The sequence below is a fragment of the Gopherus flavomarginatus genome, chromosome 4 (assembly GCF_025201925.1).
Source record: "Gopherus flavomarginatus isolate rGopFla2 chromosome 4, rGopFla2.mat.asm, whole genome shotgun sequence".
NCBI classification, from domain to species: domain Eukaryota; kingdom Metazoa; phylum Chordata; order Testudines; family Testudinidae; genus Gopherus; species Gopherus flavomarginatus.
The window spans coordinates 32,222,329-32,248,699 of NC_066620.1; the positions used below are offsets into that span (position 1 = coordinate 32,222,329).

Consider the following 26,371-nt stretch of genomic DNA (forward strand, 5'->3'; position numbering starts at 1 on the left):
ACTAATTGGATCTTAGATGTGGGCAGACATCTGTCTTATTCTGGGTGTATACAACAGATCGTCATCATAAAAAAAGTATCTATGGTAAACAGTGAAACATTAAAACTTCTGTTGACTGAACATTCTTTTTTAGATAATACAGGCTCTATCTATGGATAGCTCAAACACTTCTCAAACGTAATGATCCTGTTTTCGGGTGCTCTGAAAGATATTGACATAATACAGGGAAAACTCAGTTCTTTTATTGTGCTCAAGATTGATTTGACCCTTGAGTTACTACTTTGGGAACTGAGTTTTGTAACCATGTAGCCCCTTTCATGAAATAGCTCATTTATAGATTTCTCTCCTTTTGTAAACAGAGGCCATTTTGTACTTCTCTTCAATAAAACTATGTATCCCACTATGGTTCTGTCTAAAATGGGCGGATTATGGGAAGTTTTTTCTTTCAGAATAATTATATACCCTCCCTTAATAGTACATTATATATCATTTTCCCAACATATTAAATGCACCATACATCCATTTGCCTGCAGCAGTGTTTTAGATTCTCCTTCATTGAATAATGTAATGCAACTGTTGGTTCCTGTCCTGTCTCAGTTTATTTCAGATCATATAACTTTAGACTGTATATGTTTCTCTCTTTATTATGTTACAGTTGCAATACATGAATCATCATAATTTTGATGTTTGCTCCACATATGTTCTGAGTGATAGGTCCAGTCTTCCTACAAAAACTCTTGAAACAAAAATGAGCAAGACAAAATATTACAAGATTGCAGAGTTCCTTACATTAGTCTGTACATAACTGTATTTGGATTTTTATGCTCTGCATCTTGATCTTCAAAAAGCACATTTATAAAGTAAACAGCAGTCATAAACTGCTGATGCTTGCGAGAGAAATGTCTGGAAAGGACCTGGTTATGAACAGTTATTTTTCAAATGTATGCATTATATATCCCACTCTCTCCACATGTTAATAAAAGAGACAAAGTGGGTGAGGCAATATCATTTATTGGACCAACTTCTGTTGGTAAAAGAGACAAGCTTTCAAGCTACACAGAGCTCTTCTTTAGGTCTTCCTCAGATATTATCTCGAATTTGTCTCTCTAAAATCCTGGAACCAACAAGGCTACAACAGTACAGCAAGCAAGATGTTAGTAAAGACAGACTCTGATGTTATATGATTAAAATATGAACAAGTAGATAATTATTGCCACTACTGTTATATAATTGCAACAAATCTTGTACAAAGTATGACATGTAAGGTGTCAATGGAAAAGTTATGAGTTGGTGAATATAATTATACTATTTGTATGCATGCATCATTGGCATGTCTGAAGTTATGAATATTGACTTTATACCTGTATTTCTAATGTTTCCTCCTGCGTAACACCCACAAAGTAGTTTACATCCAATCTAGCCAGCAAATTGTGAATGGACCATTCAAGTTGATGGCCTGTCAGCAAACACAATGGGCCACCATGGAAGAAGCTTATCCCCACCTGGTGGACATTCCAGCCAGAATATGGGTAATGGCTCCAGCTACGATTCATTGAATGGCATGTATCCAGCTCATGTGACACCAGACTCCATCTTATGCTTGTACTTTCTCACTATCAGCACTAAAAGCAGACCCTCCACATGGCAGTAGGGTTGCAACGCATCAAGTTTTCAACCGGAATGCCCAGTTTAAAAGAGACGATGCTAACTGGGCCATTTAAAGTCCGGTCGGCAGCACAGTGGGGCTAAGGCAGGCTTCCTGCCTGCCCTGGCTCCGTGCGGGTCCCAGAATTCGCCAGCATGTCCCTGCAGCCTCTAGATAGGAACCCTAACCCCCCTGCCCCAGCTCAGAGCCCCTTCCCACACACTGAACTCCATTTCTGGCCCCACCCTAGAGCCTGCACCCCCAGCCAGAGTCCTCACCCCATCCCACACCCAACCCCCCTGCTCCAGCCCAGTGAAAATGAGTGAGTGAGGGTGGGTGAGAGAAAGTGACGGAGGGAGGGGGGATGGAGGGAGTGGGAGGTCGGGCCTCGGAGAAGGGGCAGGGCAGGGACAGGGCCTCAGGTCAAGGCTAGGACGTTCAGTTTTCTGTAATCAGAAACTTGGTAACTCTACGTGGCAGAGCTGTAAAAGGCCCTGAAAGCATCTAATTTCACCTCTGATCTCTGGAGTACGGACTTATACTAATGGAAGAATTCTAACCAGTGGACTGAGGACCTTCCAATCTTTTGGAAGCAACCAAACACATGAGGCATCACTTTATTCCATCACTGCTTCAAGCCTGATAAAATAATTTTGCAATTATTGTATGTATTCAATTCCTTTAACCAATTTTAACTCTCATCTCTTTTTTTTCCTCTTAAAATAAATCTTTAGATATTAGACACTAAAAGATTGGCGACAGCATCATTATTGGGTAAGATCTGAGTTAAATATTACCGAGGGACAATCTGCACTCATTGATATATTTGCTTTCCACAACCAACTCTCTGTATAACTTTTCATGAGTAATGTACCCAAATACTTGGATGCTAATATCAAAACTGTATTTTTACATTTATTCACCTAAATTTGGGTTATTGCAGATTATGTACTACATGTATCTTATGACTTTTAAACCAAACTTTGTATTTGTGGTTAATCTAAGCACTATACCAGATGTACAGACACTATTTCCTTAACCTGTGTATTATGTAATTTTAACACTAGCTTTAAGAAAATGTTTAAATTTGAACTGGGTATGTGGCTGGTCCTTTGGGATCACACTTTGGTTGAGGAAATTGGTTTTAAATAATCACTCATCATTAAGTCGAGTGTCTGGGTGTTGAATCCAGGACTGGAATACCTAAAGATACTGCATTTCTTACTTCTTATTTGACAGGATGGTGAGAAAGAAGATTACTTTTGTTGCTGGTTTGGTATATTTTATGGAAGATTAACCACCAGTTCGGGATGAGTCTGCCCCATTTCTGAGCAGTTTGTCCTTAATCTGGTATTCTCAGTTGTGACCCACTGAGGCACGGTGACACAGACTAATCCATTAATCCTTCATGAGCAAACCTGAGCTAGTTAAAGTTATTAATCCTGGAGACAGAGTTAAGTAAATGACTGTGTCAGTAGTAATAATCTCAGTACTGTGCAACATGCTAGCATACAAGGGAGCAGAGCTGGCCTGAGTCAAAAGAGACTCAGCCTTAAGGACTTGTGGAGAAAGGGGCCACTTTGCATCAGACTGTAGTGAAGAGAAGACTATCAGTGGGAAAGGAAGGATGCAACTGATAAGGTTTCTGCTTACCTACCTAATTTATTTTCCTGTAAATTATTATCACCTGTTTTTTTCACAAAGCTTCTCCTGCTCCACAAGTGCAGTAGGACTCTTTGGTGGCTTAGCCCACACATTAAAGTCTAGGATGGCTGCATTAAATCGAGGGCTTGCAAAGTGAAGAGGTGGAGGGAGAGAGGAGACAGCAGAAGTCTTTTTATGTACCTTCAATAACCCTCATTTCCCTCTTCCTGCCTGCAAGCAAATTCTCTTCATTCTTTGTGAAAGAGAAGGCTGGGACTGGGTTTCCTCCACATCCCACCCATACTCTCCCTCAATTGCTTACTTTGGGCTTTAGGACTAAGTGAGGTATCACCCCCCTCCAACTTCATCCTCCCACCCCCATCAGAAACCAATTAATTTCTGTAGATTCCTCAACTTCTGAAATACAGAAAAAAGCTATTTTTAGCTTTAGCTACTTTCAATTACAAGTTTAAGAGAGGATCAAAGTAAAAGGGAAATGATCAGATTCTCCGCTCTTAAAAATAATGAACACTTTGATTAATACGCACTAAGAAGAAAATGATTAATTAGTCAAGACATGTCTTTGTTAATCAAAGGCTCATCTCAGTCCTATCAATGGTAACGTGAGGAAAAACTACTGTACTAAAAAGTTAAGACTGTCCTGACAAGTAACGAATTAGATAGATCAATCCTGCTAACATGACTTTTGCATTTAGCTTTCTAATTCCTTAAGAGGATTGTCTTTTCAGTTTGCAAATAAAAAGTAACCAATAGTCATTCAAAGCTACAATCCCAAATAAATGGGCATAAAGTATTTTATTATAGATAGAATATACAAACTATTTATTCAAAGGGGAACATTTAGCTCAGGGAAGAGTGATTTCTCTACAACCTAACTGTACACATTGCATGTATCCACCTCATTCATAGAGTTTGTTTTTCATATAGTAAAAGTTTCATATGCCAGCTACAAAGATTTTCTGGAAACTGGGAAAAAATTCCAATTATAAAACAATATGGGGACTATATTCAGATCTCATGTAAAGTCAGGAAAATCCAGAGTAACTCCAGCAAAGTTAATGGAAATACTCTGGATTTATCAAAGTGTCAATGAGATTGGACTGTGACTGTGACTTTAATCATATTTGATGAAAGACCCAGTTTTAGGATGTGTTAAGAATAAAAATAATCATGTATATTCATTTTCTTATCTTTGCATGTGGCAAAAGCAATTTTTCTATTCCTATCCAGTATAGATTAACAAACACACAATATATATACACACATACTATAGACATTCTAATTTATATGAACAAAGCATACCTTAGCAACAGAGAGATTTTGAGACTATCTGCATATATTTTTAGTAAAGCACTGAATATCACAGCAAATTGCTCTCTGATTGGAGAAGAAATGGGCACCAAGTATTGAATATGAACTTTTACCATCCATTATCATGCCAGTTTTCTTTTCATCATGAGGCTTTTGTTCCTCGCATTCATGTAGTCTCAGAAGATGAAGGTTGTTTTATGCATGCTTACATCAGTATTCAGTCATGATTAAGACTGTATGTTTTTTTATGGTCATGACTTCTGTGACAAAAACCATGATGGGGAGGGGGCGGGGAGAGGGAGAGTATCACAGAAATTCATGGTATTTGTAACTCATAGAACAAGACTTGGCACATAGATATATTCAGTAGAAAGACAACAAGAAGTCTGGTAGCACCTTAAAGACTAACAGATTTATTTGGGCATAAGCTTTCATGGGTAAAAAACCCCACTTCTTCAGATGCATAGACTGAAAATTACAGATGCAGGCATTATTATACTGACACATGAAAAGAAGGGAGTTACCTCACAAGTGGAGAACCAGTGTTGACAGGGCCCATTCAATCAGAGTGGATGTGGTCCACTCCTAATAATTAATGAAGAGGTGTCAATTCCAAGAGAGGCAAAGTTGCTTTTGTAGTGAGCCAGCCACTCCCAGTCCCTATTCAAGCCCAAATTAATGGTGTTCAATTTGCAAAAGAATTTTAGTTCTGCAGTTTCTCTTTGAAGTCTGTTTCTGAAGATTTTTTGTTCAAGTATGGCTACTTTTAAATCTGTTATAGAATGTCGAGGAAGACTGAAGTTCTCTTATTGGTTTTTATATGTTACCATTCCTGATGTCTGATTTGTGTCCATTTATCCTTTTATGTAGAGACTGTCTGGTCTGGCCAATGTACGTTCAGGGCCAATGGGCCTGTCAACATTGGTTCTGCATCTGTAATTTTCACTCTATGCATCTGAAGAAGTGGTGTTTTTACCCACAAAAGCTTATGCCCAAATAAATCTGTCAGTCTTTAAGGTGCCACAGGACTCCTTGTTGTTTCTGTGGATACAGACTAACATGGCTACCCCAATACTTGACATCAGTAGGAAGAAGCACACTCAAAGCATTTGTCTTTGTGTAATGCAAAGATTCTTACCACATCCTAGCAATGTGCAATATTACAAGGAAATCCATCAAGAATTATAATCTAGGTTAGAACAAAACACCCTCATATAAATCATAACAGGAACAGAAACGTATATAACTTATCCCAATTAGCTGGAAGTCCTGACAGAACAGATTGCAATGTTGAATCCATTACTATGATGTAGAAAATATATGGTTTGTGGAGACTCCTAGTTGGATTAATCATGATTATAGAAACTCAGAAAAGTATTCTATCCTTATCTCCTGTGGACAGATCACTTTTCTGGACTATTACATAGAAACAAGATACCAAAACCTACAAAGACATCACTTGCAGTTATCTTTGGTCAAATCCACATCTAGACAAGATTTCCTTTAACAGAGTGAATATCTAAGGAATAGTGTTAAACATCTATGACAACAGAACTGGATAGTTAACACAGTTAGAAAAAAGTGACAAAGATTCCGATGCTATCCCAATACTTTAATCACCCGAAGGAGCAGAGAGGAAGACAGGACCTTTGACAACCAGAGAGCAAGGCAACTGTACCACAAATAGAAGTAGCCCATGAGCAATAGCAATTCTTAGTGTCCCCTTTCACTTTGCCACCATTATATTATTTGCCATAAGTATAGTGTATTCCCAATGTAATTATATGATTCCTGCACATCGATTTAGCCCTATAAAATATGGGCCCCAAACCTATTTTATATATGAAATACTAATTGAAATCAATGAGAGTTTCATGCACAGACTACAGCAATCATGCCATAATGTAGACATCTTTCCTAAAAAGACCAGATATCAAACACCATTTAGGTTTATAATACTCATATTTTAGCTATCTTCTGCAACCCTGCTATGGCTAGAAACAAAAGCCTTATGCTGTTGGAAAGTTGGGACTTTTCGTCTTACAAAATTGTAAGACATTCATTTCTCATATGGTTCCGGACCTTGAAGCTCTCACAAATCCCTCTGTCTAGTAGTATTTTGAAACTAGCCCAGGACTGAATTTTGCAAGCCTCAGACCTCAGAACAATGCACATGTAAATCCCAAAGCAAATAATACTTAATACTTGTACAATTAATTTCATTCTCAAAGCACTTTGTAACTCAATTAAGTACCAAGACAGGTATTTCCATTTGACAGATGTCAATTCCAAGGCAAGCAGGTTAAGTGGCTTGCCCAAGGGTTCCAGAGGGAATGCACTAGAGCCAGGATTAGAATTCAGGAGTATAGTGGAGAAGGAAATGGTTTCCCCATCATATGAGAATTTGAGTTTCTGAATTATTTTTTTTCTGTCCCAAACTGGGATGAAAAGTTGAAATCTTAAAATATTTTGCAAACTGAAAATCTGAAAAACATTTCAGATTAGGTCAATTGAAATGTTTTGTTTTGATAATTTCACAGCATTTCATTACTGTTTCAACCAACTTTATTTTTTAAACTTTTTAAAACTATAAATTAACTTACATTTCAAAATGAAAAACTATTTCAACCTGAAAAAAGGAACTTTTGTTTCAAAAATGTCAAAACTGGACATTTTGACAATTTCTAATTTTTTTTAACAAATTTTTCAAAATGGTAAATTTGTCAAAACTGACCATTTCCAAACAGTTTTGACTTTGATAAATCAGCATTTTTCACTAAAAAACATTAAACCAAAACCATTAATGACCAGCTCTAGCGGTACCCCACTTTCAGTCCTCTGCACACACCAGGAGTCTCTTTGGGTCAGATTCTACTCCTAGATACAAATATGCAATTCAATGGAATCTGATATCAATTGTAAACATCTGCACGAGTCAAGGACAGCATTTGGCCCTACAGGACAGATTCTAGTATCAGTTATATTCAGTGTAAATATAGAGTAACTACTGCAGATAGCTGAGATCAGAATCTGAACCACTGAATCTAAATCTTACTCTCTAAATCCGTCTGCACTTTGGCTGTTTTAACATTAAAGACACGCTGGCCAACCTCTGTAGTATTTCCATAAAAAAGCAGTGATATACTGTATCATTCACATTGTATCTCCACCCTAGGCTGGAGCTGGTGGATAGTCTTTTGAATTGGAAGGGGAAGTAGAAATGGGTGGCAACCTGAGCAGCAGTGACCATGGGATGGTTGAGTTCAGGATCCTTACAAAAAGAAGAAAGGAGAGCAGCAGAATAAAGACCCTGGACTTTAGAAAAGCAGACTTTGACTCCCTCACAGAACTGATGGGCAGGATCCCTGGGAGGCTAATATGAGCGGGAAAGGAGTCCAGGAGAGCTGGCTGTATTTTAAAGAAGCCGTATTGAGGACACAGGAACAAACCATACTGATGTGCAGAAAGAAAAGCAAATATTGCTTGGCTTAACAGAGAAATATTCAGAGAGCTTAAACACAAAAAAAAAGAAGCTTACAAGAAGTGGAAACTTGGACAGATGACTAGGGAGAAGTATAAAAATACTGCTCAAGCAATATGTAATCATATGTAATATGTAATCATATGTAATGAGTAAGCAGGAACAGGGCTGTCCTACAGGACAACTCCCTCCTCAGCCCCAGGCCCTGCCCCCACTCCATCCCTTCCCCAAACTCCTGCCCTGCCTCTTTTTGCTCCTGCTCCACCCCCCTCCGCACCCACATTCCACCCCTTCCCTCAAGCCTCCACCTCACCTCTTTCCGGCTTCCGCCCTGTCCCCTGAGCAATGCCAGAAGATGGTGGGACGTGGAGGAGCGAAGTGGAGCAGGGGGGCTTGGGCCGGGTCGCTCACTACTGCTAATGCCAGGCCAACTGCTAACCATCCAGGCCACCCTAGACCCCATGTCCCGAAGCACGGCCCCCCCCCCCCAAAGAGTGGGTCCTGGGGCAGTTGCCCCAGTCCATCCTATGGACGAGACAGCTCTGATCAGGAAGGCCAAAGAACAACTGGAGTCGCAGCTAGCAAGGGATGTGAAAAATAACAAGAAGGGTTTCTACAGGTATGTTAGCAATAAGAAGAAGGTCAGGGAAAGTGTGAACTCTTACTGAATGGGAGAGGCAACCTAGTGACAGACGATGTGGAAAAAGCTGAAGTAGTCAATGCTTTTCATGCCTCAGTCTTCACAGACAAGGTCAGCTCCCATACTGCTGCACTGGACCCCCAGCTACAGAAAGGATGTGAACAAAATGGAGAGGATCCAGTGGAGGGCAACGAAAATGATTAGGAGGCTGCGGCACATGACTTATGAGGAGAGGCTGAGGGAACTGTGCTTATTTACTCTGCAGAAGAGAAGAGTGAGGGGGGATTTAATAGCAGCCTTCAATTACCTGAAGCTAGATTGTTCTCAGTGGTGGCAGATGACAGAACAAGAAGCAATGATCCCAAGTTGCAGTGTGGGAGGTCTAGGTTGGATATTAGGAAAAACTATTTCACTAGGAGGGTGGTGTAGCACTGGAATGGGTTACCTAGGGAGATTGTGGAATCTCCATCCTTAGAAGTTTTTAAGGCCCAGCTTGACAAAGCCCTGGCTGGGATGATTTAGTGGGGGTTGGTCCTGCTTTGAGCAGAGGATTGGACTAGATGACCTCTTGAGATCTCTTCCAACCCTAATCTTCTATGATTCTATATCTCAGAGACCACCAGCCTGAGGTCTGTGTAAGGTTCTATGTGAAAAGACTTTTCCTAACCTCTTATTCACACTAATTATTGTAGAAAAGCAGTACAAATCAGAGAACTGCAACACAGAATCCAGTACATTTTTGCCAAAAATAACGTTTGCCTCACAACCAGATTTAGGAATCTCACACAACCTCAGATCAAGCAAGTTCTCTCAGCAAGGACTGAAATTACCATAAAGCAATGTGGCTGTCAGGAGAAAATAGGAGAAGTGTCAAAGAAAATAATTGATTCTAACCTCTAGTGCAATGACTAGTTTACTTTGCCATTTCACAAACTCAGCATATGCACCAAACCTGAAAAACCTTTAATTTGCTTGTTTATGTATCAAACACTCATCTGCACCTTGCATGAGGAGTATTATTTTTCCAAATGAAAAGTTTCTGATAATAAAATCCTTCAATTAATAACCTACACAATTTAAAATTGTTACTTCTTCCAGTACTTTTGTAAATGACAAATAAATAAATAAATAAATAAAAAGTGTAATCATTTTGTTTCAGATGTATGAACTAGTACATGGGACAGGTAACTGCCAAGTAGTGTTACTATCAGACCCTGATATAGCAGGGCCAGTGGACCACAGGAGAGTGATTATTTAATTTATTTATTTATTTATTTAAGAACTATTTGGATAACATGTATTTCAGCAAACAAATGGAAAGAATGTTACTGTAACTACATTTTGGTGATCAACCAATGAAGAAAATCCAGTTGTTTTGGACATATTCAGTCTCAAAACTACAGTGAGTTAGGATTTTTCATGTAAACTCCCAGCTTTTTCTTCTTTCTCCTCCTCCTCACAATCTCCTTCATTTGTTTTCTGTTCAAGTTCCTCTTTTGTGATCATTTCAAAATCATTTCCATTTCCACTACTATGCTGGGATTGGTCATGCTCATGCCTATCATTGTCTATGTCTAAATGCCGCTCTCCTCCAGAGTCTTCTGCTCCTGAGTTACCTGTTGCTTTGACTTTTCCATTCTCTTCTTTTTTCTCACTATCTGATTTTCCTCACTGTCAGACTTCGGCTGCTTTCTTGACTCTGATTTATCCTCTTTCCTCGAGTCTGTTTTTGGTCCTCTGTTTTCGTGTGTGTACAGGGGCCTGAAGGAGTCAATGAAAACCATGTCTGCTGTCAGATTTGGCAAAAAACAGAAGCGATGCCTTCCTCCAGTTATCAGCCAAATAATAAGGAAGAGGATGCAGCAGGAAACACCTACTTGTATCTCTGCAGGCCTAAGCGGGAAGATAGTTGCAGCTATAACCGCAATCACAAGAACAAGTCACATACACTTCATTTCCATCCAAAAAAATCCTTGATCTTCATGTGGCTCAAGTTTAAATTTTCTCTTAGTTTCCTTTTTCTTGGGTGTTCCTGAGCTTTCATCCTTCTTTCACTCTTCTTTCTCACCATCCTTTCTCTTTTCCTTCTCTTTCTCCTTCTTAGTCTTTTCACCTTTGCCACTTTTCTTCTTGCTCTTTTTTGCATCCTCTTTCTGACTCTCAATCTTTCCTTTCTCTTTCTTTTTCTTTTTCTTTTTTTTTTTTGTGTCCTTATCAGACTTCATTTTCATCACTTTCAATGCTCAGTGAAAGAACTGTTTCTTTAGGAGTCTGTTGCAATAGTCAACTATAGACTCTCAAATGTAAATCAGGTTTCTTCTCCCTTCTTCGCTTTTGCCCATTTAGAATCCAAAAGGCAGTCCACAGCTTTTGAGGCAATAAAATAATGAACTCTGTGGCCCATCATGTTGGTAGATTTTGCTGGACAGATGAAACGTAGATGTTTTGCCACAGTTTTCTCCTCTTTGAACGGCTCACCAACTTCCTGGATCTGCTTCCTATGTCTCCTCCACTCCGCCATGTTGTCCCCAGCTGGTTTGCCGGTGACATGGGGATGGGAGCCCCACAGGAGAGTGATAGATGGCAGGTATATAAGCCCCAGTGTTACAAGTATGGGGAATTGGGGCACATAGCAGCCCAGTGCCCCAACAGAGAGGAGCCCAAGAAATGCAATCTGGGGGACCACAGGGAGCGATATAGCCTAACTGGCCTTGTGGAGGTCGTAACAACCTCACATAGGAACATGAGGCTGGTAAAAATGAATGGCATCGAGACCATAGCTTGGTGGATTCTGGGAGCGCTGTCATGCTGGTCTTGGGGAATTTAGTGTGGCAAGACCAACTGACCCAGGCCAAAAACACAGGAGTAACATGCATCCGTGGCACCATACATTTCTACCCCATGATCCCAGGATGGATTGAGATCCAGGGGAACACTACCAAGATGACCGCAGGGGTGGTTCCCAGACTCCCTATCTGGTTTTAATTGGTAGGCACTTCCCAGGGTTTGAGAACCTACTCCCCTCAATAGAGCTAGGGGAGAGTAGCAACCGCTGGGCTGAGCCCAAGGCCCCCACGAATAGCCCCGCTCCAATTTTCACCAGACTTACCCCAGAATTACTTCATCCCCTGGGAAGCCCTGGAAATCTAGGCAGGATAAAAGGCTAGAAACCTGGATTTTGGCAGGGAACCAGAAAGCTACCCTGGTTGGTAAGCAAACCTGTCCGGGAGGCCAGGAGACAACTCAGACCAGTGAGGACCAGGAGGCGGTCCCCGGCACCAGTAGGAGCAACCCAGGGGGCAGAGTCAAAACCAATGCCATAAAATTAGGCCAGATCGGTCCTGCACACGAGAATTTTGGGCAGGACCAAGCCTACAACCCGCTATATGCGACCACGAGGGAGGAGGCAGTGGAGGTAAATGGCGTGAAAAGTGCAAGGTCACGCATTTAGGGATTAATAACAAGAATTTTGGTTATAAGCTGGGGGCGAATCAGTTGGAAGTAACAGAGGAGGAGAAGGACCTCGGAGTGTTGGTTGATCACAGGATGACTATGAGCCACCAATGTGATATGGCCGTTAAAAAAGCTATTGCGGTCTTGGGATGCATCAGGCGAGGTATTTCCAGTAGAGATAAGGAGGTGTTAGTACTCTTCTACAAGGCACTGGTGAGACCTCAACTGGAATACTGTGTGCAGTCCTGGTCTCCCATGTTTAAGAAGGATGAATTCAAACCAGAACAGGTACAGAGAAGGGCTATTAGGATGATCCGAGGAATGGAAAACCTGTCATATGAAAGGAGACTCAAAGAGCTTGGCTTGTTTAACCTAACCAAAAGAAGGCTGAGAGAAAATATGATTGCCCTCTCTAAATATATCAGAGGAATAAATACCAGGGAGGGAGAGGAATTATTTAAGCTTAGTACCAATGTGGACACAAGAACAAATGGATATAAACTGACCATCAGGAAGTTTAGACTTGAAATTGGATGAAGGTTTCTAACCATCAGAGGAGTGAAGTTCTGAAACAGCCTTCCAAAGGGAGTAGTGGGGGCAAAAGACATATCTGGCTTAAAGACTAAGCTTGATAAGTTTATGGAGGGGATGGTATAATGGGATAGCCCAATTTTGGCAATTAATTCATCTTTGACTACTAGTAGTAAATATGCCCAATAGCTTGTGATGGGATGTTAGATGGGGTGGGATCTGAGTTACTACAGAGAATTCTTTCTTGGGTGTCTGGCTGGTGAGTCTTGCCCACATGCTCAGGGTTTAGCTGAGTGCCATATTTGGGGTCAGGAAGGAATTTTCCTCCAGGGCAGATTGGCAGAAGCCCTGGGGGGGGGTTCGCCTTCCTCTCCAGCGTGGGGCATGGGTCATATGCTGGAACATTCTCTGCATCTTGAAGTCTTTAAACCATGATTTGAGGACTTCAATGGCTCAGAAACAGGTCTGATACAGGAGTGGGTGGGTGAGATTCTGTGGCCTGCGTTGTGCAGGAGGTCAGACTAAATGACCATAATGGTCCCTTCTGACCTTAAAGTCTATGATTCTATATAGGGGAAAACCAAAGGCCTAGGGACATATTATGTGGTCAAATGCAATCTGCTGTACCAAATATGGGGGAGGAGGAGAGCGGGAGGAGAAGCAGAGCAGCTCTTAGTACCACAGAAGCACACAAAAGCAGTGTTAGAGCTAGCTCACAGCCGTTTATTTGGGGGACATCTACGAGTAGATAAGACCCTGGATAGAGTCCAAATAAGGTTTTATTGGCCAGAAGTATGGGTGGAAGTCTAGTACTATTGCGCCTCCTGCCCAGAATGCTTGTTGCACATCCCCCTACCTCATTTACAGGCTCCGTTGGAACCCTTCCCTGTTGTTGAAGTCTCGTTGAAAGGGTAACCATGGGCCTAGTGGTTCTGCTAGAAAAATTGGCATGGGGTCACCGAAGCATACTCGTCATCCTTTACTACACCACACAGTACCCAGAAGCCATTCCCCTAAGAAGCCCGACATCAAAGGCAATAGCAAAAGAACTGCTCAAGGTTTTTTGCTAGAGTGGGCGTCCCTAAGGAGATCCTGACAACCATGGAACTCCCTTCATGTCGAAATTAATGAGGGTCTTATGAACCCTGCTCCACATTCAGGCTCTGTGGACCTCAGTCTACCATCCTCAAACAGAGGGCCTGCTCAGTAAATTTAATCGAACCCTAAAATGCATGATTTGGAAGGTGGTGGCCCAGCACAGAAAAGACTGGGATACTCTTCTACCGTACCTGATGTTTGCGATATGGGAGATCCCTCAGGCATCTACTGGATTCACCCTCTTGGAGCTACTGTATGGACACCACCTGTGTGGCATATAAGATATCACCAAGGAGGATAGGGAAGAACAGCCCAACCCAGGGAAGAACGTTATTAAGCATGTGGCACAGATGAGATGTCCGAGTGACCCCCATAGTATGAGAGCATTTTCAGAAAGCACAAGAGTCCAGCGGACCTATTACGACCGCTGGGAGAAAGCATAGAGATTTCAGCCAGGAGAACGGGTGATGGTGCTGGTGCCGACAACAGAAAGCAAGCTTTTGGCCAGCTGGCATGGGCCATATGAGATAGAGGAAGACAACTACAAGGCAAAGCAAGCAGACAGCCGAAGGCTACAGCAGATCTACCGAGTCAAATTACTGAAAACCTGGCGCAACTGGGCGACGTGCCTGATCACCAAAGGAGCTCCACTTCAGACAGATGGCCCACAAGGGCAGGTGAGGATATCCCCCGAACTAACTCCAGAACAATGAACAGAGGTCATTGAGATGATCCAGAGGATTCAGCAGAACCGTGCAGCCAGGCTGTACGACAACGGTCCAACACCATATTTTCACCTGTCCCAGAGCAAGGGTAATGATTAAACTGTACCAGAGGCAAAAAGGGAAGAAATTAGGATGGAAGTGAAGAGGATGCTGGAACTTGGGGTTATTGAAGAATCCCACAGCCAGTGGTCCAGCCATATCATCCTAGTCCCCAAGCCTGACAGCATCCTGAGGTTTTATAACAACTTCCGAAAGTTGAACGAAATATCCCAGTTTGATGCCTACCTAATACCAAGCATTGATGAGCCAGTAGATCAGTTAGGCAAGGCCTGATACTTGACCACTCTGGACCTGACAAAAAGCTACTGGCAAATCCCCCTGGCTGAGAAGAAGACTACCTTCAGTACACCCAATGGCCTCTTCCAATATACCATCCTCCCTTTCGTACTCCATGGGGCCCCCACAACATTCCAACAACTAATGGAAAAATTATTATCACCACACACCATGTATGCCGCTGCCTATTTAGACTATGTAATCATCCATAGCCCTGACTGGGAGATGCACCCAGGAAAAGTAGAAGCGGTGCTAGAGGCCCTTAGACAGGCTGGCCTCACCGCCAACCCTGCCAAGTGCACGGTGGGGCTAGGGAAAGCTAGATACCTCAGGCATGTAGTAAGAAGGGGCCTGGTGAAACCCCAATGGAAGAAAGTAGTGGCAATAGCAGGTTGGCCCTGATTGGTCTGCAGAAAGCAAGTCAGAGCATTTCTAGGAGAGTGGGATACTATCGCGGATCCATCCCTCACTATGCCACGAGGGCATGGCCGTTGACAGACCTGATAAAAACTCGGGGCCCAGATATAGTAAGGTGGACCGATGCAACAGAAGCAGCATTCACAGATTTAAGGACAGCCCTTTGCAGTCATCCAATGCCCATAGCCCCAGACTTCAAGATGGAATTCATCCTACAGATGGATCCCTCAGAGATAGGGCTAGGGGCCATCCTTTCGCAGATAGGCAGGAAGGAGGAGGACCCAATCCTGTACGTCAGCCAGAAACTCCTCCCCAGGGAGCAACAGTACGCCGTCATTGTAAAAGAATGCCTGGCGGTCAAATGGGCCATGGAGACTTTCTGATACTACCTACTGGAGCGGCAGTTCACCCTCATGACAGACTCACCCCACTCAAGTGGATTCAAAGAAACAAGAAGAAGAATGCAAGAGTGACTAGCAGTGTTCCCTCTAATTTTTTTATTCTCATGTGCGGAATGAATTTTGTTATGTGCACCAATATGGAGGTGATATTGGTGCACATAACAAAGTTCATGTGGTGGGGGTCAGGCCGAAGGGTTTGGAGTGTGGGAGGGGGCTCCGGACTGGGGCAGAGGGTTGGGGTGCAGGGGTGTGAGGGCTCTGGCTGGGAGTGTGGGCTCTGGGATGAAGGGTTCAGGGTGTGGGAGGGGGCTCAGGGATGTGGAAGAGGACTGGGTGCAGGAAGTGAGGGCTCCGGCTCGGGATGAAGGCTCTGGAGTGGAGCTGAGGATGAGGGGTTCGGGGTGTGGGAAGGGGCTCGGGGCTGGGGCAGAGTGTTGGGATGTGATGGGGTGCAGGCTCTGGGGTGGGGCCAGGGATGAGGGGCTTGGGGTGCAGACTGCCCCGGGGCTGCGGTGGGGAGAAAGGACTCCCCCCAGCCCTCTCGCACTGCAGCAGCTTGGGAGCAGGGGAGAGGCACCTCTCCCCAGACGTGGCAGCTCTAGCGGGGCTGGGCTGGGCCAAGGAAGGGGCTCCTCTCCCTCGGCCTCAGCAAGGAGGACAGGTCTGCGCTGGGATCGGCAGGGAGGGGCACCTCTCCCCACCACAGCAGGTCCGTGCTGGGGCCTATGGGGAGAGGTGCCTCTCCCTGCAGCAGCAAGTCAGGGGGAAAGTCATCTTTCTCCACCGCAGCCCTGAGCCCTTGCTGCGTGGCTGTGCAGTTTAGAGCAAACTTAAGTGACTAAACTATGCAACCCTTCCATTTCTGGGTATAGCATAGGGCCTGAAGCCAACATGGCAATGCTGACAGCCTGTCACGACAGCACTGCCTCTCATCCCAAGTAGTCAAACCCTGTAGTGTTGAGTAGGGGGGCAGAAGGGGGAGATATGTGATACAGCAGGGCCAGAGGGCAATGGGAGAGTGCCAGATGAAGGTATATAACTCCCAGGATGATCAGAGTTTTATTCTCTGTGGACTGAGGAGAGGTTACTGCAGGTTAATTAGAACACCTGGAACCAATTAGGATCCAGCCAGATACCTAATAAAAACCCCTGCTTCAGTCAGAAAGGAGGAGGAAAGGAGAGTTGACTGTACTTTGAAGCAGTATTGTTATTGACCAGAGGATCAGAGTACCAAGGGAAGGGAAACCTTGCTCAAGCAGAGCAGAGAGACTCCCCAGGCACAAAGGACCGAGAGAAACCATGCCCAGGGTGGGAGAGGGCAGGAAGCCCAAGAATAGGGGAAGAGGTGGTGCCCTGACCCATCACACGAAGGAAAAGCGTGGGGCCCACCATAACAGTATTGACAATTTGCCACAATACATATTAAATTACACACTAATGTTTTGATGTTCTTATTGAAAAAAGGTGAGGAAAATATTGATGTATGACTTATGTCAGAAATATCAGTTATAAAATTATTTAAGAAAAAAAAGAGAAAAGTAACTTGTTCCCTTATTGTTCATTTAGAGAAAGAAAAGCTTAATGCTAGAGAAAATTTGACCTGAGTGAGTAGCAATCCATACAGAGGTTTAGAAAGGTTTCTGTTCTGCTGTTTTTCTTTTATATTCAGAACACAAAGACTTTTAAAATTAAATTAACATTTATACCTACAGTTCTCAATTTAATGGACATTTTAAAAAATACTCAGGGTATTAGATAACATCTTTTAAATAAATAAAATAGCTAGAGATAATTTCAGAGAGTGTATCTTTCAATAGGCAGAACATACAGTACATATTCCAAGATATTAAAATGTAAGAGGCACTTACAGAGAACAATTTTTATCCACTATGGTCTTGAAATCAGTGGAAGTTAGGACCTAAATACTTTTGGTAATCTGGGTCTATATACCTCCATGTGACCCAGGGGTAGGGTGATCAGATAGCAACTGTGAAAAAACGGGACAGGGAGTGGGGGGTAATAGGCGCCTATATAAGAAAAAGCCTCAAAAAATGGCACTGCCCCTTTGAAAATGGGACATCTGGTCATGCTGTCCAGGGGGCATAAAACAAGCTGCAGATGCACCAAAAGTTATCTTAAAAGCAATCCTGTGGATTCTCCACAAGCTTACATGTTCCAAACAGGGATTTTGATTGCTTATGCAAAACAGCTATCTTGTCCCAGTGTATCTCCAAAAGGGGATATTGGTCAGGCCAAGAAAAGAGTTTCAACTTAGTGCAGCACAAATAAAGATTTTGCTGTCTCAGAGGTTTTGAAAATGACAGTCATGTTTTATGCAACAATTCAACCACCCATTTGGTTAGTTAACTACTGCTCAATGATGTCCAAAGCTGTAAGGGATACATCCATTCAAGAGGTCTTCCATTACATACAGATCTGTCAGTGGAAACATCATAATGAAAGGCAATCAAGGAAATCAGATTTACAAACTTCCTAGAAGACATGTCCACAAGACACTATAAAATCAGGTTGTAACCACCTTTTCTTAGCCAGAGAGTTCATATTTTTCTAAAGCAAAATTCCCAATGACTTCAACTGGAGTTCTGCGCAGTTGAAGTACACAGTACTTGGCTCTGTATGTTTCACTCTAAAATGCATGGAAAGGTTGGGCTATGACATTGCTCATATCAGCACTTAAACATTTCTAAAACCTAATCTCTTAGCCTTAAGGCATCCAGAAACATAACTGAAAATAACAGTAATAAAAAACTGTAAAAACATTAAATAATTAATCTTCCTGATACCCATGTAAAGTAGATTTAGTATTATTGTTCGCTTTTTATAGATGGAAGCAGAAAGCGCATGATTGACTTACTCAAGACCACACAGGGAGCCTGCTGTAAAGCCTGCATTTGAACATTGAGGGTGTGGCTCATCAACTAGAGTAAATAAGTCTAGCTCTATTAAAGACAATGAAGTTGCATCCATTTTCACGAGCTGAGGATCTGATCTGGAAGTTCCTGGCTCTCTGGCTAAAGGACAATCATTCTGTATCTAAAGGTAAATATTCACACATCACTGCAAAGTCAAATGGAGAGCATGGCCGAATTCTCTTCTCACATCAGTTTTACTGAGGTCAATACACCAGATTAAAACTAGTGTGATCTGCTTGAACCTCTATTTGAGCATCACCCAGTGTGATAAAATCTCACATAATGCAAACAATCTAACTTCTTACATTCAGAGGTATATGGACATGCACATCGGAGAACTCTTCTCTGGTGCAGATTATTTTACATGTCTGGAGTTAGAGGTTTGATCTTTGTGCAGTGCTTGACATTACTGCCTATAAACAATGGCATTTGGCTTATATGATGGGCTCAGGGGTGGTGCTGGGGGCGCTTTGCGTGGGCTATAGCCTTGCAGAAAATTGCCTTAGCCCCCCACTCCCCATAGCCACTCAATGGCAGCTGCCACTCTCTAGCCTCCCAGCTCTGAAGGCAGAGCTGAGAAAGCAGCACCTGATGACCAAGTGCCCCACTGTCTGAAGGTGGCAGTGAAGCCATCAGCAGCATCTCAGAAGTAAGCCCAGGTGGGAAGGACAGTGTCCGAGAACAGTCCCTGGCCTGCGTTCCCAGCTGCCAACTCCCCACAGCTTCCCAGACTGACCTGCTCCAGCCCAGGCTCCTGGACCCCTCCCCCTGTGATCTCTGCTCCACGAGGGCTCTGTCAGTGCCAGATAGGGTTGCCAACTTTCTAATCACACAAAATCGAACACCCTTGCCCTGCCTCTTCCCTGAATCCCCACTCCTACCTCACCCCTTCTCCAAGGCCTCACCCCCCGCTCTCTCCATCCCCCCTCCCTCTGTCGCTCGCTCCCCACACCCTCTCTCACTTTCACCGGGCTGGGACAGGGGGTTGGGGTGCAGGAGGAGAGTGAGGGTTCTGGCTGCGGGCTCTAGGGTGGGGCCATAGATCAGAGGTTTGGGGTGTGGGAATGGGAGTGGGAGTGGGCTCCAGGCTGGGGGTTGGCATGCAGGAGGGGTGCAAGGTGCAGGCAGGAGGCTTACGGCAGGGAGTTGGGGGGTGAGGTGCAGGAGGAGTTTGGGCTCCGAGGTGACAGCGGTGCGCACCGGGTACAGTGCAGGCTCCCTGCATGCCTGCCCTGTCCCCGGCCCCACACCACTACAGGAAGTGTTGCGGCCCCTGGGAGATGGGGGCAGAGGGGTCCGTGTGCGCTGCCCTTGCCACGCCTCCAGGTACCTCCCCGATGCTCCCATTGGCCGCGGTTCCCCATTCCCAGCCAATGGGAGCTGCGGGGGGCAGTGTCTGGAGGAAAGGGCAACACATGGAGCCCTCTGCCACGGGGCAATCCCACAGGCCGGATCCAAAGCGCTGAGGGGCCAGATCCGGCCCGCAGGCCGTAGTTTGCCCACCCCTGCCCTAGATGTGTGGGCAGCCAGGGAGGCTCCGTGCGCTGCCCTCACATCCACAGGTGCCGCCCCCGCAGCTCCCATTGCTCATGGTTCCCAGGCAATGGGAGCCACGGAGCTGGCCCTTGGAGCAGGGGCAGCAAATGGAGCATCTCTGGCAGCCCATGCATCTAGGGGCTGCAGGACCTGGCAGCTGCTTCTGGGAGCCACACGGAGCCACGGCAGGCAGGGAGCCTGCCTTAGCCTTGGATTCCTGCTGCGCCGCCAACCAGACTTTTAACGGCCCGGGCATCAGTGCCGACTACAGCCGCCAGGGTCTCTTTTCAAAGGGGCGTTCCAGTCAAAACACAGATGCCTGGCAACCCTAGCCCCAGCGCCAGGTCCACCCACCTTGGCAGCAGTTACCAGCTGTGAGCAGTCAAAGGACAGTGGGGAGCTGAAGAGCAGCCGCATCCCCAGTCAGGGAGAGGTTTCAGGGAAGGGAGTGGGGAGGAGGAGGCAGGACTGGAACTTAGGAGGAGCAAAGGGCAGGGCCACAGAGAGGGGCATGGCCTACCTCAGCCCCTCCACCGGGAAGAGGCTGGCACTGTCCCTGGATGGGATACAGTTTGCCTTGCAGTCACAATTCCAGTTTTTCTTTTAATCAGGACCAATTACTCTGTCTTATAAGGTGTAGTGTTTTCTAGTACTGGACCTACATTTCAGATGCCAGTGATCCAGTTTTAATGGGTAGTATCTACACTCACTAAACGGTGTGTACCTATTTAGGGACCTGGCTAGTTTCGCTTCTAAAATAAGATGATCCATTATACTACCCACATAATCATGCCATAGAGCAATGGTTCTCAAACTTTTGTACTGGTGACCGCTTTTTCACATAGCAAGCCTTTCAGTACGACCCCCCTTATAAATTAAAAAGAGTTTTTTATATATATTTAACACCATTATAAAAGCTGGAGTAAAAGCAGGGTTTGGGGTGGAGACTGACAGCTCGCAATCCCTCCATGTAATAACTTCATCACTCCCAGACAGGTCCCAAGCCCCAGTTTGAGAACCTCTGCCACACAGCCAGTGTCCAGTAGTATGATAATCTGTGTACATTCAGTCCAGAACTAGGGGTACATCTACACTACAGGATTATTCCGATTTTACATAAACCGGTTTTGTAAAACAGATTGTATCAAGTCAAGTGCACGCGGCCACACAAAGCACAATAATTCGGTGGTGTGCGTCCATGTACCGAGGCTAGCGTCGATTTCTGGACCTCATCGAGGCCAGCCAGGAGCACTCATGGGATGATGACAAGGACGGCTACCAGTCCTTCTGCACTGTACAGTCTGCCACCGGGGAAGGGAGGGGAGAGGATGCTGCTGTTCAGTGCCACAGCACCACGTCTACCAGCAGCATGCAGTAGACATACGGTGACATTGAAAAAAGTCAAGAAACGATTTTTTCCCCTTTTCTTTCACGGGGTGGGAGGTAAATTGATGAGATATATCCTGAACCACTCCCGACAATGTGTTTGACCCTACAGGCATTGGGAGCTCAGCTAAGAATGCAAATACTTTTCGGGGACTGTGGGATAGCTGGAGTCCTCAGTCCCCCCTTCCTTCCTCCAAGAGCATCCATTTGATTCTTTCGCTTTCCATTACGCTTGTCACACAGCCTGGAGATTTTTTTCAAATGCTTTGGCATTTCGTCTTCTGCAACGGAGCTCTGATAGAACAGATTTGTCTCCCCATACAGCGATCAGATCCAGTATCTCCCATACGGTCCACGCTGGAGCTCTTTTTGGATTTGAAACTGCATCGCCACCCGTGCTGATCAGAGCTCCACGCTGGGCAAACAGGAAATGCAATTCAAAAGTTCGCGGGGCTTTTCCTGTCTACCTGGCCAGTGCATCCAAGTTCAGATTGCTTTCCAGAGCGGTCACAATGGTGCACTGTGGGATACCACCCGGAGGCCAGTACCGTCGATTTGTGGCCACACTAACCCTAATCCGACATGGCAATACCGATTTCAGTGCTACTCCTTTCATCGGGGAGGAGTACAGAAACCGGTTTTAAGAGCCCTTTATATCGATATAAAGGGCCTTGTTGTGTGGACGGGTGCAGGGTTAAATCGGTTTAATGCTACTAAAATTGGTTTAAATGCGTAGTGTAGACCAGGCCTAAGACTAATCTACTGACCAAAGTCTAGCACTTTGAATCCACAACACTCTTAAATCTAGCACCAGATGAGAAACTAATGATTAGTACAACTCTGACAATGCACAGCAGGAGGGCGGCTCTGAGAAGTTCCTCACAGCCAAATCTGCAACAGACTTGGTTTCCATTTCTTAAGATACCATCAGATAAAACCAGAGATCACTGAGAAATTGGGAACTGCTTTACTCTTACCAGAATTTAATATAACTGTACAGATAATTAAAAAGGTAAATGGTCAACAATGTTATATCTGTTGCTGATTGACTGTAAAAGACAAACACAGAGACAATGGGAATCTGATTTAGAATTAAGACACAATGACAAAACATGGCAATATATTGACCCCTTTAAAAGAGCTATCTGTAAACATTAAACATACACCCATACATTTTTATTACCGTGCCTTCATCACATATATTTAACTCCAAGACAATTAGGCAAAATAAATCCAGAACATTTAGTTGGACGTCTCTGCTGAAATCTAAGAGAAAGGTTTTTTTTTTAATATACTGGTAAGTACTTGCCCAAGAATTAATGGTTTCTGATGAAGAGGTAATGAAAGTGTTTCTAAGTTAATGGGAGGTGCTATCCTTCATCTGTGTTTCTTGGGGAATATATCACTGCTAAATCTTAATTCTTTCTCTGAGAAAACAGGCAGAAGCAATGTAACTATAGCAAGAAGAAGAATAGCTCTATTATAAAGTAAAGAATACCTTTACTTAAAAATTGGATTAGAGGCATAATGGATTGTGCCACACTGGGGAAAATGTCTGTGCCATTAATCAAAAAATTCTGGAATTTGATAAAATGTGGGAGGTCCTTTCAAAAACACACAAGAGAATATGATGTAATAAATTGATCTTACAGGCATGCGCTAAATAAATATTTATGAAATTAGAAGGATCTGCAGATAATATTTGCTCCTCAAAGAGTTGAGGATGGAATATTTGTTCCTTTTTGTTTAATTGTGGGTTCGGTCCTATATTGTTTTTATTTATTATTTGCTTTTATTACATACATTTAAAAAATTATACCATATGTGAGAAAATAGCATTCTAAAAATATTTAACCCCACTAAACTTCAACCCAAATTCTGCTGTTACATCTATGTTACCCTGCTAAAGTCACAGGGGTTGCACCAATACAACTGACAGCAAAATTTGGCCCTATAACGCAAAAAGTTGTACTAGAAAATCTCTTAAACAGAAGCTCTACATTAGCCAAGTGTAAAGCTCCCTAATTGCTCAGTGTCTGATCAAGGGCAAGAATACAACTGAAATCAGTGGGAACTGGATTAAGTCTTAGCTCCCAAAAGCCTGTCACCAGTGCCCAGCCACTGTAGAGGAAAGGAATCCTTTCCCAGACTCTGAGATGTCTCTTCCGTAGGAAGGACTGGAGTGGCCTCAACGCCATTGCACCCTGAAGGGAAACACTTGAGTTCAAGTTGCAATCTCCAGCTCCACTCTCGGCCCATCCTGGCAGAAGCACAGCACCTATCTGTCCACTCCAGTGTGGTATGAAAGAAGACTTTAGCTTGACAATAATAGTTTACTAATTTTACACAACTACTGAGATTCACTCTTCAGGGCACTGTGAGCAGCAGATGACAGTTTTCTTGTGCTCTCCTGTCTGTCTGTTCTATTTACCTGTTTCTCATCTTTTACTTAGGACACGTCTATCGTGCCCCATAGTTCAGACTATGGGGGAGGGAGTGAATAGCAGGGTGAACCAAAGTGCTGTGCTGTAACTCCTCCAGGTGGCATGAACTTAAAGCTTTGTAGTTCTAACTAATATAAGTCCTGTTTGAAGAGCGTTATGGATCTTTAACTTTGTGCCTAGAGTGTCCTGCTAAACTGAGGACAGTGCAGACATATACTTAAATAGGAGGAGATTAAAAGAAACAAACTCTCAGAGCCAGGAATCAGGTGTTTGAAGACCAACCAAAAGTTAAGGCTGACCTTAGGAGCAATAACTTTGTGCTCTTCACATGCAAGTCATGCAAAAATTATTGCAAGCCACAGGGCTGAGTTTTAGAGAAATGATGCAGCCATACCCAGTATTTTGGGTAAATAATGACCTGTGTCATCATCGTAGTAGATTGTGAACAATCCTAAAGCCAGAGAAAAGAAAAGTCCCAATGTCATCACCATCTAAAACCAATGACCCAAAGCAAGTAGCCATTGCATGAAATCCTCACTCCATTCACATCTACACATGGAAAAAAGGGAAAATACAAAGTATTCTGACTATGAGACACAAACTAACATAGCAACTAAATATATACACAACAGCAAAATGGCAAACAGTGTCAGGAAACACCCTCTGGTGGCAGAACCATGATGCGGATCCACCAATTTGAATCTAGGCTCAATATATCATGATTGCACCTCTCAAATTAGAGACATCAGACAACGTGTAGAATGTGTCCTGAGACTGCAGGACAAGAAGCAGACTACGACACTAATGACATGTCTTTATGACCTTTTGAAAACTTGAGTTTGCAAAGATTTGCCACTGGTAGAAAGATGAGTATGTCTAACTTGTGAAGGCCTGGAAGAATTGTTTTGTTCATTTACTATACACAAAGGGTAGTATTTTATATCCTTTTTACAGCTAGATATATACCCTTATTCAGAAATAATACAGATGGACACCAATACAAACCATTGGAAAGGCATAATATGGGAAAAGGTACAAACCAAGTGAGAGGAGAAGCTCTTCTTTTTAATGTAAGCACTTTTTTTTTTGCATCCAAGGATATGATCTTGCTGCTTGATCAGTTCTCCAGTTATCTACATGTATCATCTTTCTCACAGTTCACCTGCTAATTCCACCACACAACTCACATGCTGACAGGGAGGGAGAATGGTGTTTGTACAGTGCTTAGAAAACAGAGCGCTTGCCCAGGATTGGGTCTCCTAAACCCTACCGCAATACAAATAAATGACAACAATAAAATGGGACTCAAGAGATCTTTAATTCCTGCCTCTGTCACAGACTCCCTCTGTGATCTTAGGGTTAGACTGTGCAACACTCATGTTGATAAACAGTTACTCACATGTCAATGGGACTGCACATGTGAGTAACTGCTAAAAACTTAATTAAGGGTTACACAATCTAGTCCTTAACTTCTCCAGCCTACATTCTGTGCTCTGCTGAGTTTCTGTTTGATACAGCTGTTAGAGAAGGGGATGTCAGGGAGTTGGTTATGGCTCCCTGACCCTCAGAGCAGATCTACACAACCCTGAGTCATGGCTTAGGCTAGAGCAGTCTGGAGTCTGCTCTAACTTACACCACTGAATATAACATGTTCTGGCAATGCCCTAACATAACTACTACACCATGGCCAAGTGGGAGAGTGGCACAGTGGGAATTCTCAGCTGAGGAGAATTCAGTAGCTTTCTGACTCTTTTGAGCCATTCCAAAAGGAACACCAGTGAGAATCTGATCCTCTGTGTCTCAGTTTCCAACTGTAAAATAGGGATAATACTTCCTTGGAAGGGTCCTGTGAGGATAGATGTATCAATATAGGCTCAGATACTACAGTACCATAGGTACAGGTAGAATCAAGGAAGAAAATATCTACCAAAAGCCAGTGGTTTGGGGTGTGCAGCTTAGTTTTGTTTTAACACAGACATTTGGAAACTTTGTTTTTTGGCAGCACTGTACTGATCACAGCTGAAATGTATACAGAGCATTACTTAGCTACAATGAATATTCTTCCTCCTCCCTTCTTAATTATAGTGTAGCAATGAATCGGTATTAGAAAGGAATATCACACACAAGCTATTATTTGCATATGTAACTCCACTCCTACATCAAACATCATCTTTGCTTGTACTTCCAACTATGAATATCCACACATCTGTAAAATGGAAAAAGGGGAAGGTGAGTACCAAGCAGCCATCAGAGATTAACAGCATCATATAAACAGAAAATATTTACAAAATCCTAAATTACTTTTATTTGCTCAATTACATCTATGTTAATGAGCCATGTGTTATGTGTGCATTTCTTTAACAGAGATT

At 43.5% G+C, this 26,371-nt stretch overlaps 1 protein-coding gene and 1 pseudogene across 19 annotated transcripts in view; both read right to left on the minus strand.

Moving 5' to 3' along the window:
• NRXN1 (neurexin 1) overlaps positions 1-26,371 on the minus strand; it is a 1,267,446-nt gene that overhangs the window by 415,890 nt on the left and 825,185 nt on the right. The window lies entirely within an intron of this gene.
• LOC127050213 (translocation protein SEC62-like) lies at positions 10,098-11,263 on the minus strand (annotated as a pseudogene).